This window comes from Sus scrofa, chromosome 1 (genome assembly GCF_054392235.1).
Source record: "Sus scrofa isolate SSC_HxYL_T2T_F1_AM1 chromosome 1, Sscrofa_HxYL_maternal_Yorkshire_Landrace_v2.0, whole genome shotgun sequence".
In the NCBI taxonomy this organism is placed as follows: Eukaryota; Metazoa; Chordata; class Mammalia; order Artiodactyla; family Suidae; genus Sus; species Sus scrofa.
The window spans coordinates 254,213,087-254,225,619 of record NC_139383.1 but is presented as its reverse complement, the minus strand read 5'-3'; the positions used below and the strand labels follow the sequence as shown (position 1 = coordinate 254,225,619).

The following is a 12,533-nucleotide window of genomic DNA, read 5'->3' as shown; positions in this document are numbered from 1 at the left end:
AAATACACAACAAAGGTTTCTGTTCCTGCCCACTCTTTCCCATATCAGCAGATTCGAACAAATCTCTCTAAATCTATGTGGAGAAAAAAAATTAGTCAAGCAGGAGATAGGCTTTCTCTCTCCTTCCAGACAATGATGCTTAAGGCACTATAGAGCAGTGGTTGAAGACATACACCCTGGAGCCAGACTCTCTGAACTTGAATTTTAGCTCTTGTAACCTGCTATTTGCATCACTTGGTCAAGTGATTTAACTTCTCTGAACCTTAGTTTCCTATGTCCTATACCCATTTATGTAGAAAGGATATAATAGTGGTTCCTACTATGCATGGAAGAGTTGTGACAGAAATATAGATCAATTGATAGATAGAAGATGATAGATATTTTATACATTATGCGTGTATATACATGTAATATATATTTTATACATTTTATATAAATAATGTAATATATATGTTTTTTTCATTTAGTTACCTTTCCACCTTCTCAATCTGGTTCAGAAGCTGGAATGAAAAAGCTTATTTAAGTTAAAGAATAATCCATCCTATAGATATCATTTTCATGATCCCTGGAGAAAGGAGAATATCCTTAAAGAATATTTTACTGGGACTAAGATTTTTTTTTCTAAAAAGGACCACCTATAGTTAGAGAGGCCAAACCAGAGAATTATTGCTGTTTCAGAAGTGAGGGCTACAGTCTGGCCCCATTTTCAGGATGTGCTCTTAGAACAAGGGGAACACAGGGCAACCTCATGGTGTCTTGCCTTTTAAAAAGACATGAACATTTGAGGAAAAGTCAGAAGGTCCAGAGCATTAATTTCACATATATGGATTGAGCACCTACAACGTACAAGGCAACATGCTAAATGCCATATGTATGGCAGAGTTGAAGCACAGGCTACACATTCCTTACAGAATGTTGTTAATAAAATAATTCAAAATTCATTTATTAATATATTAATGGTAAAATTAGATATTCTATCATCATCTAATTTTCCTATATTGTACTTTCAACATTTTTTCCTACATTGTATTTGAATTTCCTCAGGATTAAAGCCTATGCATGCTTTATGCTATAGCCACTATCTGTTTTTGAACTAGCACAAAATTGAAGCTCAGGATTTTAATCTGAGATAGAAAACATTCTCCTTCAAATCAAAAATATAAACAAAGCCTTAAGTTATCATTTTGAATAGTCATTATTTTAGAAGGGCAATCTTAAACAGCACACAGGAAAAAACCACTTGTGAAAACTATATTATTTGATGTCTTTCTGTCCATATAAAATGGAGAGCACACAAAAAATAATTCTGTTTGAATCCTAAAAATGTTTAGAAACTACAGGGAGAAATATTTGTTGACTTGGATTGTATATACTTTAGGGGTTCATTTTTTCAAGACCAAGCTGATTTTTCTGGCTCCTCAGAATTTAATATATGTTAAAGATATGTGCCTCCTTCTATAAAAATCCCATGGCCCTTTGTACATGAAATTATATGATGGTACTTAGCCTGTTCCATCATCATTATTTGTCTATGCATCTGACTTCTGAACTAAAACATAAATTCTGCTAAGTGGAGACACTATTATTCAGCCTAGTTTAATGCCTAGCAGATAGCTGCTACTTAATAGACATTTATTGAAATTAATATAGAAAGGAGACAAGGACATTTTATATTTATGTCCTATACCATCTATGACTCTAGAAGAATAATACATGGTTGGTAGAGAAATAAAATTTGGTCTAAATTAAAAACAAGTTTTTTTAACGTAACCTAGATACAATTTTTTTTTGGATGGAATGTTAGGTTAGTGGATAACCTTTGCCCTTGTGGCTCTTTCCACAAGTTTATTCCTTAGACTTTGATAGTTGTAAAAGAAGAGTATGTGGTTTGGAGCCTGGCAGCAACTCACAATGTGTAGAGGTCAGTAACAATATTTTCATCTCCATGGATGTGTTTGAGAATGAACTCAAAGAACTTTCAGGAAATATGCCTAGGACTTCTTAAACTCCCTGAGGAATACAGTCAAAGAGAAAGTTTCAAAGTGTTCAGGAAAAGGTCAAGGGAAGTAGGCAAAACCCTGGAAAGATTCTTTATAATAAATAACTGAAAAGCTGCCTTAAGCTATAAAACATCTGTGGGGTTTTCATCATCCTTATTTATTTTGTTGAATACAGTCTTTTAGCAAGGTCATTATTCTCAGTCCATAAGTCACATCTGCATATAGTAATTTTCTTAATTGTTCCTAAATTTTGTGGCCCTGACCCTACTTCCTCATTGCAGAATGAAAGTCATGAGGATAATGAGCCATGAATAGCGAGTGTCAGAGTTATGCAAGCTTTCATTTCTCACACAGTCATTTTCAGTTTAGGCTGACAGAATTGTTAACATTTTAAAATGTTAATGAAATCCCCCAAAACATGGCTCTTTCAGCATAAGCCTTTAGACTAGAAAATCATTTCTCATGGCAGACTATATAGACATACTTACAGGTAAACAGGATTTTATTCTTCCTGGGCTTCAACATGTTAGAGCAAACATCTATCATAACTAAATGTAGACAGAGCCACTTGGGGGCCAAGTTCAGACCATGACCATCAACAGTATATCTGTGAGATGTTTTATTAAATGTTAATTGCTTAAAGCAATGATATCTAATCTAGCATTTGGCGATAACTTCACAAATATACGTTCAAGGGTGTTTCTGTGCAGTCTGTGTCTATTTCTTGAACTTGGCTGAGGTAGAGCTGATGAAGAGTTGCATCCTGCCATTTTGGAGCTGGCAGCCTTAGTGCATGAGGTTGAAAAATAAGTCAATAGTTTTAAAACAAAGGGATATGTGATTCCTCAAACACAGGGGAGGAAATAACAAACTCTTCTTGGAGAGTTGATGATGAGGGAGAAACACTGGAATTGGATCTTGATCAATGAATAGGAGTTTTCAGGTTTGAAGCAGGAAATAGCATATGCACATTCGCCAAGATCTGAAAGAGAAATTTAGTACAGTTGGCACTCAGGTTGCCTATGAAGAGGATCTGACATGATTCTGAAAAAGTTATTAATTTGATAGCATGCCACACAGGGCTTTTATGCTAGGCTAAGGAGTTTGCAATTTATACGCATATTGCATGTCACTTGAATGGCAGAACATCAGCTATGACATATTTATAAAATCATAATCCTATAACAAATTAACTAAGTAAAGTAATATAGCTAAAATTCTTGCAAGTAATTTTTTAAACTATTAAGATATAAAAATTGTTATTTCTCAAAACTGGTCTGAGCTTTGCCCACATTTACTCCCTTATCTCATTCTAACCACCAGACTCTTGTGAAAATGAATGTGGGGTTTAAGGACTTGCTTGCTGTTCTTAGGATAAGCATTTGCCCATGCTTATCTAAGGCCCTGGGTGGTAATGACCCTATTTTCCCTGAGCTCCTGAGTTACCCATTGCCTGGTCAAAGGCAGTTATCCTTCTTTTAAGAACTCCAAGAGTAGGAGTTCCCATTTAATGCTAGTCGGTAACAAACCCAACTAGTATCCATGAGGATGCAGGTTTGATCCCTAGCCCCTCCTTGGTGGGTTAAGGATCTGGCATTGCCTTGAACTGTGATGCAGGTAGCATATGTGGCTCAGATCTGGTGTGGCTGAGGCCGTGGCTGACAGCTGCAGCTCCAATTCAACCCCTAGCCTGGAAACTTCCACATGCTGTAAGTGTGGCCCTTAAAAAAAAAAAGAAAAAAAAAAGAATTCCAAGAGTATAGACAATGATTGACACCTTGTTCCCTTTGGCCTAGGAAGTCCCTGATCCTTTAGCTGTTTAATCATAGTCCTGATAATAATTGTTACTCTAGCTTCTCAGCAGGCTATGGAATTTCTTCTCTGAATAGCTTCTGCAGTTCATTTCTGTATCAATTAGACAGTGATTAATTCACTTATTCATCCACAAACATATGTTGAAGCTTACTAATATTAGGCTAGGCCCTTGGCTCTTTCTGGAGACACAAAAAATAGAAAACAGGGGTCCTTTTTCCCAGGAATCTTACAATGCCCTTTCTTTTGTTCGTGTACTCCTCTGATTATTTTTTATCCATTTTCTCTAACCTAGCTATTTGTTTATCATTCATCATTGAGACAACATCCATTCTACTAGTGATTATCTTCTGGCATTAGCTGGCATTATTAAGCCCCCTCTACTGTTGTCTTTAAAGAATGGTACAGTGAGCTGGAGACTCTTTCCTCTCCTAAATAGGAGTTTTCAAGCTCCAGTCATCTTCACTCTTACATAGTCAAGCAATACCAAGATTCACTGGTTTTTCATTAATAGTAAATGTTGCTTTACTTATTGATGCTGCATGTACTGTTTAGAATCTGTTACATGCCAGGTATTATGAGGCACTGGGAAGCTTTAGAAAAAAAGACTAAAACAAGATGCAAACTATTATATTTAGAATGGATAAGCATTGAGGTCCTACTCTATAGCATAGGAAACTATATCCAGTCTCTTGGGATAGAACATGATGAAAGACAATATAAGAAAGGGAATATTGGAGTTCCTCTCGTGGTGCAACAGAAACAAATCTGACTAGGAACGATGAGGTTGCGGGTTCAATCCCTGACCTTACTCAGTGGGTTAAGGATCTAGCATTGCTGTGAGCTGTGGTTTAGGTCACAGACGCAGCTTGGATCTTGCATTGCTGTGGTGGTGGCATAGGCCAGTAACTGTAGTTCCAATTGGACCCCTAGCCTGGGAACCTCCATATGCCACGGGTGCGGCCCAAAAAAAAAAAGTAAAGGGAATGTGTGTGTGTGTGTGTGTGTGTGTGTGTGTGTGTGTGTATCATTTTGCTGTATAGCAGAAATTGGCACAATATTATAAATCAACATACTTTAATAAAATTTTTAAAAATAATTTTAGGTGAAAAGAAAAAAAAAAGACTAAAATACCCATTCACAAGTCCTATGGTATCAATTGATGATTGTTCCTAGTTCATGCATATTAAAAGAGTGCCAGAAGAACTTGAGGTGGCATGATATAATTCTAATTTCAGATATTCCCATTTGCCTTTACAACAATTTACTGGCATTGTGACCCTGGCAAAATTATTTAATCTCTGGAAGTTTTAATTTCCTTGATTATAAGGGATTCATTCCTGCCTTAAAAAGTTAAGTGGTATGCCTGAGGTCATTCAGTTAGTACTTTACAGGGGAAGATTTAAACTATCTAAATCCAAGTTCCATGCTCCTTCAGAATTAATATAAACATTCCTTAATTGGGATTCTGTGACTTTGTAATTCATATTCTTGCAGCCAAAAACTATTTAAATCAAGAGACATAATTACCCATGTATAAATGTTCTTATTCTAAAGACCTCTACCAAGCCAAATGAGCTAGCCTGTTATATTTCAAAATGTTCTCAAAAGAAATGCAGTTGCATTGAACATGGAAGCCAGGGGTTGGATCATGTCAACACTGGTTCCTGGGATACACAAGGAGAACCTTTTGCTGTGGGGTGACCTAGTGTGTCCACTTGCTCTTCCTCCATTAACTTTTTCTGCAAGGCTAACAAGGAGTCCATACTTCTGGACAACACATGCTTTGGAGTCATGAATCTAAGGGACCAACAGTTAACATCTCTGTTCCCAGTTTCCAATAGGAACCTCTGTCACTGGACTATTTTAGCTAAATTCTTTGAATTTGTCCCTCCCTCTGTGTCACTTAAGTCATGCCAAGGGCTGAGTCTAAAATTTTCTCTTAGTCATGGGGCTATCAAATAAGATGTATTCAAAAATGTATATTCCCTCAGGATCTGGTTTTGGTGAATACTATCTTCTAGCAGGTTTTAAACTGTGGAAAATTCATTCCACAGTTAGGGATTAAGAAAGGGATACATGTATGATTTGAGTGATGACGTGGGAAGGGAGGGTTTGTTCATTCCTCACAGCATCTCTGTAGAAAAGATTCTGTTGGACATTCTGTTGGAATGTCCATGCCTCTGAGGGTCTCATGGTCTAGAAAAGATGGGGTTAATCAGCTGTAAATAACTTATACTTTACGGTGCTAAGGAGGATTTGAGAGGACAGTTAAGGAAGCATTTTGTAGAGAGCTCAAGAAATCATCTACATTTAATGTCACATTTGGAGAGTCATCTCATCTGTGGAGAACAAAAGCAAAGAAATGTTCTCTCACTGAATTGGACCAAGGGTAAGCTCTGTGGGTAAGATGGCAAATTCATGTTATTATGTAGGGGAGGCAGATACCACAGGGGTCTGCTCTGGCGAAAGAGGTCGCAAAATGAAAGCTGTACTACAAACAGCTGACTATACAAATAGATGTTCTCCAGGGCTATAAAAAAGGGGAAGAGATGGTTAAAAAACAAATGGAAATAAATAGATGAATTTCAGAGGGTAGTTGATGTAAACCAAGATCTCTTCCTCACACAATGGAATATTGCTATTTCCTTTATATAAAGTCCACCAAAAGGAAGCGCGAGAGGGAGAGAAAAAGAAGGAAAGACAAAATTCAGAGAAAATAAAATAGAGACCATTAAAGGAATAATGAGAGAACCATAGACCAACCTACATGCCAGAAACTGTGTGAATACTGGAGGAAGGGGAAAAAATCTAGAGCTTGAGGAAGAGATGCAAATGAGAATAATTTAGAGAATAAGAAGGCTTAGGGGAAAGTCTTAAAAAATTAAGAAAAAGCATACACATGGATTAAAATACAAACATAGCATACATAAATAGTTAATAATGTAGAGAACTGCAGGTCTGTGGAAGTTCTGAAAAATCAGAATTGGGTGTAAGTTTTCTAAAAAACAGAAGACTAGCCAAAGAAAGAATAGTCTGGAGACTCTTTAGTGATAAAGAGCAGGGGGAAAACTATATAAGTGTGAGCTTGTGACAATGCAAAAGTGTAGAATTTAGGAGAATTTTTTGATTAGAAGACTTATTGCATGACTGTAGATACGGATCATATGAACAAAAGATGAAATTTCTTTATTTTTTAGGGCCATACCCACAGCATATGAAGGTTCCCAGGCCAGGGGTCAAATTGGAGCTGTAGCCTGTGCCACAGCCACAGCAACGCAGGATCTGAGCTGTGTCTGCAACTTACACCACAGCTCATGGCAACTTTGGATCCTTAACCCACTGATAAAGGCCAGGGAACAAACCAGCATCCTCATGGATACTAGTCAGATTAGTTTCTGCTGTGCCATAGAGGGAGCTCCCAAAGATGAGATAGCTGAATATCAATAGATCTCTTCCCAACTCTTCTTCCAGAAAAAGGAGGAAAATTAAAGACTATTCCTTTGTCTCATACTAAAAGAGCTTTATTGAGTTTTCTGCTTTGGTCAGTAGATCTAGAGCTAAATTAAAAGTTTGGGAGACTGTCACTAGCAGTAACATAACCAAGGATTTCTAATCAGGCAATGGCAAAATATCAAAATTAAGTTCTTGTAGGCTAAAACATTTTATAGAGCTTTATGGAGGACGAACAAATCTCACATTCCTCTAGGGGAAAGTATTAAACATGATGAGATAATCATGGGAAAAGAAATCCAGCTCATTTTTCAAGATAAAAGAGAATAAGGATACAGAGATTTTAATGATACAAAGTTCCCAAAGGGGAAAAATAAATTTTAAGGTTTAATAGAGCAAAATTGATATTCCCAGATACAGCTATGATTGATGGAAGGCAACTATAATAGGAGGGGGAAAAAAGCAAAGATAAGAGGGTAATTTTAAAAGAAATAAAAAACAAATGAGAGAAATAGCTATGTGAAGAGACAAGTTGAGTGAAAAAAATCAAAGCAGAAATAAATATATGACTTATAACCAACTAGGCATGGAAGAAGACACATGAAGATGCTAATGCATTTAAACAACACAAAGGTAGATTTCCATGTCTCCAAAATGAAGACTGGAAATAATGTGACTATGATAGAACAACTTCAAAACAAGAAAAGAGACAAATTTATAATACACATAAAAACATAATATTAGTAAAACTATATGCTGAATAAGATAGAAGAAAATCAGGGGGCAGTAAAATCTCTAAGAACTCTTAAAATCTCTAGGAATATGGGAACATTATTTATAGTTGGATATTTTTATTTAACTTTAGTATGTTTAGAGCAAGTTTTTAAAAAGTAAAAATAATACATGAATATGTAAATAATCAGAAAAATTAAAATAACTGCTATTAACATTCTATTATTAAAGAATACACAAAGACCGAAAAACTAGAGAAGGAAGAAGTGGGAGGAGGTCTAAAGGAATTAATAAAATAAAACAAAAGCCAAATTAATTGAGAAGTTCTAAAGCTAGTATAAGTGATATTATATGTAATTCTATAGCAACAAATTCTTAGGAAAATATAATTTGCCAAAATGGATCCAGAGAAATGTACAGCTTAATAGAAGAGATTGAAAGAATGATTGAAAAATTACAATTTTTTAGAAATCACCAGGCCCAGCTAGCTTTACAACCAACTCTCAAAAACTCAAGTGGGAAAACAAAACAATAAGCTTTTTAGTTGGAATTGATCTAATACATTTGTCATGAAAGTTCTTTGCTTTCTGTACTTTTAAGAGTACCTTTGGTTCCATTTTGAAAATAGTACAATGAAACTTCTCTCAAATGACTTATAAGAGGAGTGTATAATAAGCTCTGCAATTTACTTTCCAAATGCCTGAAATAAGTTAAAGTAGCCGAAAGGGAACTTCCACAAGCTCTCCTGTCCACATCCACCCACTCCTTACCTCTGGGCGCTGTATTCTCTCCATTTCTCTCATGTCAGTGATCTTTTGTCAGAGCAGAGAGCATCATCCCACTTGCGACTTAGAGCGCAATCCCTTTGCCTCTCAAGGGCATTGTCCCAGGAATTCTCTCTCTTCTTTCAAAACTATACCAACAGTTTTTCTGTGTTTACTCATTAGCATAAAAACCTGAGCTTATTTCAAATACGTATACACTTTTTTCTCTTGATTTTTCTAGTTCACCGCTATTCCATATTTCTTTTCTTTACCGCCTAGCCCTCTAAAGAGTTATCTCCAGTTTCTCTCTTTCTCTTGAAGCAATAAGCGCCAACACTTCACTGAACTTACTCTCATGAAGTCACCAGTGGCCTATGAGTTTCTAACGCCAATGGTCAATTTTCAGTCCTCATTGTATTTGATCTGTTAGAAGCATTTGACACTGTTTATCACTGTCCCCTTCTTCAAACATCTTTTTTTTTAAATTATTTGTTTTGTCTTTTCTCGGGCTGCACCTGCGGCATATGGAGGTTCCCAGGCTAGGGGTCCAATCAGAGCTGTAGCCTCCGGCCTACGCCAGAGCCACAGCAACTCAAGATCCAAGCCGCATCTGCGACCTACACCACAGCTCACTGCAACGCCGGATCCTTAACCCACTGAGCGAGGCCAGGGACTGAACCTGCAACCTCACAGTTCCTAGTCGGATTCGTTAACCACTGAGCCACAACGGGAACTCCCAAACGTCTTTTTTACTTGGCTTCTAGAACACAACATAGCCTTTTCTCCCATGACTCTGGTTACTTCTGTTTCCTTTCTAGTTCTTCCTTACCTGCATCATCTCCAAATGTTGAAGTGACCCCCCACTTACTCCTTGGACTTCTTCTCATCTACACTTGCTCATCATTGTGATTTTATTTGGTCTCCTTAAACACCATATATGGAGTTATGGTTCCCAAATTGTATCTCCAGTCCTCCTTCCTTCCTGAACTCTAGACCACCTCCTACTACCTACTTGGCAGCTTCGTTTGGATACCTATAAATTATCTCAAACTTAACATTAGCAAAATTGAACTCCTGGGGGGGTTCCCACCCACCTCACAACCTGATTCTTCTGTAGTTTTCTTTATCTTAACTAATGGCAACTCCATCCTTCTACCTGCTCAGGGCAAAAACTTTGGTGTCATCCTTACCTGTCCTTTTCCTAGCAAATATATTTGAGCCACCTGCAAATCTTGTCAGTTTCAGCTTCAGAATCTATCAAGATCTACTAATTCTTTCCACCTCCAGTGCTACCACCTAGGTCTTAATCCATTATCACCTTTTGTCTGGATGTTTGAAACAGCCTCCTGACTGATCTTTCTGCTTTTGCTCTTGTCTCTTCATAGTCCATTCTCAACTTGGCACTATGATGAAGGATTTTAAAGTTTAAGTCATATCATATCCCTTCTCTGCTCAAACCCACAAGTGGCCTCCTAGCTCACATAGAGAAGAAGCAAAGACTTTACAGTGACCCACAAAATCGTATTTTCCTCAACTCCCACTCTCTGTAAGTTTTCTCTTACGTCATCTTCAAGTCCCTGCCCCTCACTCCTTTTGCTGACCAGACACAGTCCCACTCTAGGACATCAGACTAGTTCCCTATTCAAGGAATGCTCTTCCCAGATATCCTTCTGATGGGCTCCTAACTTCTTCAGCCCTTTACTCAGATATTAACTTCTCCAAGAGCTGCAACTCCACCCTACCATTGCCAAACCTGACACATCCTATCTCCTTACTCTGCTCATTTTTTTTCTCCATTGCACTTAGCACTCTCTAATATCCCATACATAGGCCCTCTTTATCATGTTTACTCTGTCTTCTTCAATAGAATAGAAGCTATGGAGATTTTTGTCTCTTTTATTTACTACTGTATCTCCTAGAACCTAGAACAGTGCCTGGCCAAAGTATTTGTAAATGAACAAATGATTGGATGGGTAAAATGTGGTTTTAACATCTTTGTTTATTTGTTTTGATGAACAGGAAAATCTTCTAATCAGTATTTAAGTTTCATGTGCAAATGGGGCTTCTAAAACACATATTAAAAACAAACACTGATCTTGCTTCTGTTTGTGAACTGTCTCAAAAACATTTTTTACATAATTTGAAAAGTGCAGATTTTATCTCAGCTCCTATACAAATCAACACATATTCTTAGTGACATAATTGGAAGCTTTTACTAAAATAATAAGTTACCTCCATGCAGATTAACTAATGAGCTTCACTCTTTCAAGCAGAATGGTATCTTGGGAGGTTTGCTAATAAAAGTGATGTATACCTGAGCTGCTTTGTTAAACACTCTGCACAATGCTGAACCAGATTTTCACTCACGGAGTGAAATCCAAGCGTTTATCATGCCATGACAAAGCCATTGTAATAGTCTTCCAAGTGGTCTCCTGGTCACCATCTCCTCCTTCCCACGTACACATTTTACCTATCCCCAGTTCAGTATTGCCAATGTAATATTGGTTATAGCATTACTCTGCTCCGAAATCCTCATGGCTACCCTTTAACTATTAAATAAAATCCAGTCTCATAAAGTGGACATGCAAAGCCTCAGTAGTGCACTTGCAACCTACATATTTTTCTCTCTGCTCTCCAATCAAACTGTTATACTTACCACTCCCTGTTAAATTTTCAACCTCCTTACCTTTCCTCATCATACTCTTGAACTGAAAGATTTATTGAGAATTCATAGTTAGGCTGGAGCACTACTGCAATCAGAACAGAACATGGTGGTATTGTTGGTCCCTGTGACCCAGGCTCTAAATTACTGTTAAAAGAATTAGAAATTATTTTTCTGTTTCTTTTTTTTTTAATATCTACAGTGCTCTGTAGGCTTACATTTAGCTGATATTCAACTAAATATTCCAGATCTTATTTAGATGACCTTTCATCAAGCCGAGCTTTATACATTCTTAGTATCGTTTGTGAACTAAATGTAGCCTTGTGCATTTGACCATCTTAAAATTACTACTTTTCTTTTTGAAACTATGTATCTTTTGATTGTGCCTTCTTCTCCATTTCTGTTATTTCCTTGGCTCTTGTCATCTTGAGCTCCTTGTGAAACAGAGAGGAAGAGAGGAAGTAAGGGGATGAAAAGAGTGTTATTCATTATATCTGACATTGTACTCAGTTCCTTTCTCCTTCCAAAATTTCCTATATAGCTAGCAGAAAAACAAAATCTTTCTTGTTTTGCGGGGCCATGCCCACAGCATGCAAAGTTCCGGGCCAGGGATATAGAACCTGCACCACAGCAGCAATCCCAGCCACTGTAATGACACCACCAGATCCTTAACATGCTAAACCACATGGGAACTCCACAAAATCTTTCTAAAATCAAGATTAATAATCCCGTCCCTCCTCAGACACAGTTCTCTTGATAGATCTCCATTACCTTCATTGTGACCTCAGTCCTTTTGTAATTTATTTCCCACCTTCATCTCCAGCCTTATTTCTCACTGCTTATCATCATGCATCTTGCTTTCTGTGTCTCTGGCATTTGTACATGCATTTCCCTGTGTTGACAGCTTCAGTCCCCAGCTTCTCTTCCTCATTAACTGTAATTCCTTCTCCAAGATTCAGCTCTGGCACCTCCTCCTCTAAGAAGCTTTCTTTATCACCCCTTGAGTGGAATGCACAGGTGCTTTTGCTTTCTGTCTTAAAGGTACCCAGGTTTACCTCCATCATGTTGCTTATTATACTGTCTGTTGCCTTTCTTTCTCTGCATCACTAG

General features: G+C 37.3%; 1 protein-coding gene across 8 annotated transcripts in view; it reads left to right on the top strand.

Moving 5' to 3' along the window:
* GRIN3A (glutamate ionotropic receptor NMDA type subunit 3A) overlaps positions 1 to 12,533 on the top strand; it is a 156,103-nt gene that overhangs the window by 45,641 nt on the left and 97,929 nt on the right. The gene's annotated exons all lie outside the window — the stretch shown is intronic.